This window comes from Danio rerio, chromosome 20 (assembly GCF_052040795.2).
Source record: "Danio rerio strain M-AB ecotype USA chromosome 20, GRCz13ab, whole genome shotgun sequence".
NCBI classification, from domain to species: domain Eukaryota; kingdom Metazoa; phylum Chordata; class Actinopteri; order Cypriniformes; family Danionidae; genus Danio; species Danio rerio.
This window is the reverse complement of record NC_141040.1, coordinates 28,567,059-28,570,000: the sequence shown is the minus strand read 5'-3', so window position 1 is coordinate 28,570,000 and position 2,942 is coordinate 28,567,059. Positions and strand designations below refer to the sequence as shown.

General features: G+C 37.4%; 1 long non-coding RNA gene across 1 annotated transcript in view; it reads left to right on the top strand.

The window, feature by feature from the left end:
• Nucleotides 1-2,713, top strand: part of LOC147832211 (uncharacterized) — a 15,263-nt gene extending 12,550 nt beyond the window's left edge. The window contains exons 2-3 of the long non-coding RNA XR_015519261.1: nt 846-908; nt 2,566-2,713. This is a non-coding gene — a long non-coding RNA (uncharacterized LOC147832211). The remainder of the gene's footprint in view (nt 1-845; nt 909-2,565) is intronic.
• Nucleotides 2,714-2,942: the final 229 nt, after the last annotated feature.

Genomic DNA, 2,942 nt, shown 5'->3' with positions numbered 1-2,942 from the left:
AAGAAGGTTGCTGGTTCGAGCCTCGGCTGGGTCAGTTGGAGTTTCTGTGTGGAGTTTGCATGTTCTCCCTGCCTTCGTGTAGGTTTCCTCCGGGTGCTCCAGTTTCCCCACAGTCCAAAGACATGCGTTACAGGTGAATTGGGTAGGCTAAATTTTCCGTAGTGTATGAGTGTGAATGAGTGTGTATGGATGTTTCCCAGAGATGGGTTGTATGGGATGTATTCTTTTAATCTGAAAGCTGAAAGTATCTTGTTTTTAGTTCTTAAGAAGCAGTCTTATAACAGGGGCTATATGTTCATCCAGCCCGTTTAGAGGTAGTTTCTTCTTTTTAAATCTCAGCAGGGATTGTTCTATGTTTCATACACATTTTATAACATACTGTATCTTAACCACACTCTAGTTGACCTTAATGAATTGATAAATTATTAAACTCTTCCTCTCAATCCTCCATCTCCTACAGTTCAAGGGCAAAAGCGTTTGAACCCTTTCATGCTGCGTTATCATTCCTGAAGGATTAAGAAGCAAATTTCGACCAGCACAACACCCAGCCTGACAGGGCAGTATTAGACATGCAAACACACACACACACACACACACACACACAGGCTGTAAATCTGCCTTGCTCAGGGTGAGAATCCAGAAACCCATCCTTGACCCCCACCTCATCTGTTTTTTAAGAAAATTGCGCTTCCAAAACACGCACGCCAGGGAAGATGCAGTAATTTGATTCAACATGGCTAAGGGATGTAATCTTAATTAATTTCACTATGTTATTTAATTAAAACCTGTGCATGAGTGAAATAAATCTGCTGATGGTAATTATTTGCAAATGATCTTGCAAGCAGATTCAGAGAGGCCCAGATGATATGAAAATCAGGGGAGGCTGTTGCCAACTACATCTCTCACAGGTTAGTGCTGTTATGTTTGTATTCTGCCTGAAGCATCCTAATTTATAATATGATGCAATCCTCCCTCAAAATAATCATATGAAATAGGACAACTTTAAATAGGACTAATTGTGTTTGACATCAAAGTTTGGGAAATTGTAGGAAATTGTTCTCTCAATTAGATCTCCACCGTTTAACAATTGAATACCACATAGAATGGCACAGAAGCAGGCCCGGCTTCAGCTTGGAACTTTAGGGTGTGTCAAGTGACATTCCAGGTGGGCCTAAAAACTATAAATAAATAATTAAATAGTAATAAAAATAATAGCATTGTTACGGTTAATTCAGTTGCAATTTAGTAACAACCCATTAGAATTTTTCTTGCTATGATTAATTGTTACTTCTACACATTAAAATTAAAAGTAAACCATTTAATCATTTATGTTTGGCAAAAGCTGAATTATAAAAATTAAAATGCTTTTAATAAGATACTGGAAATAGTTGCTGTTTTATTCCTAAACTTTTTGAAACGTCAGCTGTACATGCAATAGAATCACCCATATTGCTTTTAATAGCCTATCAAAAGCATTTTCAGCATTTATTTCACATATAACACCTGTTTTAATCGATGCACATATGGCGCTTAGTGTGCTTTACCATAGCGAATATTGAATTCTCAATATTTATTCATTATTGAATCCTGAATTTTCAATATTGCATTGAAACAGCACAACAGTAAACAGTAACATATTAAGGCATCTTGTGGATATGTTTCTGACGTTTTCCCCTGTCAGCTAAAGAGTCCAATAACTGAAGGAAATCACAAATAATAATTTAAGAGATTTAAAGGTGAAAATTGGCAATCGACAACACTTTACATAGCTGTCTTATTTTATTAATTGAATCAGTGATATTAATATTAGTTCAGTTACTAACATCTCGATACTGTTTATACAGGTCAAAGACATGCAGCAGCGTGCTATTTGAGGAGAGTGTGCGAGCGAGCAAGCAAGATTATGTGTGGATATGTATCGAAAAATTTATGTTTTTCACACAAACTGCAACAAAGTGCTTTGCACACGTTTGAATTTTGTATGTTGCACTTTGCACGAACTTCACTACTGAAACTGCCTGCAATTTGCCAATTTCTGTGCATCGTTCACAGATAGTGAACTTAATAATGATATAAATATGCTATAATATTTAAGCGGGCCCATTCCCATCTCCTGATTATCATTTCTATTGTATGAATTATGACTCCATGAAATGATTTACAAGGGAAGTGTGTTTGGTAATGTGTGCTGAGATGTGTGATGCGCACAGAAATCTGTGCTACTGTATATGCTGAATTAGTTTTTCTTTCATCTATTGCAGTTTGAATGGTTTAAAAGTATTAAAGCGGAATACTTTAATCAAGATTATAAATAAGTCTGGCTTGCCAAAGCTCTCGTTCACATCGTATGCTGCTTGCTTTCTCAGTTCTTCTAAAAATAAATAAATAAATAAATAAATAAATGCTGTTATCTGATGAGGGGCCAAAGTGGGCCAAGCTCCTCATTGGGTGGGCCAGGCCCCCTCTGGCCCCCCTGTGGAGCCTGCACAGAAGTGAAATCATACGATATTTAAAAAACAGCTTCATGTTGAAAGAGAACAAACATTCCTTTTCTCACCTTTGCAGGTGACCAATCAATTGAGTGCTCATACACTGCTCAATTACCTCACCCGCTGACCTATAGATCTACCAACAGTGCCCTGTCAACCCACTGATGGCCAGAACCTGCACACAGAACATTAGCTCAATTGTTTTAATAAAGCGTTGCTCAAAACACCCGCAGACTGCTGTGAATACATAGTTCATTCCTACTTTTTCTCATTTGAAGTCCAAAAAAACACATATTTTCTTCTTGTCAGCAGCACACAGGAATAATTGTGTACGGCAGGTGAGCGTATCACATTTGATTTGTGAAATTGATGTGTGTGCATGCGACTATGAGATTAGATCAACTCATTCTATTAACGACAGCCCACCGACTAATCAAATATCATGTGTGCGTT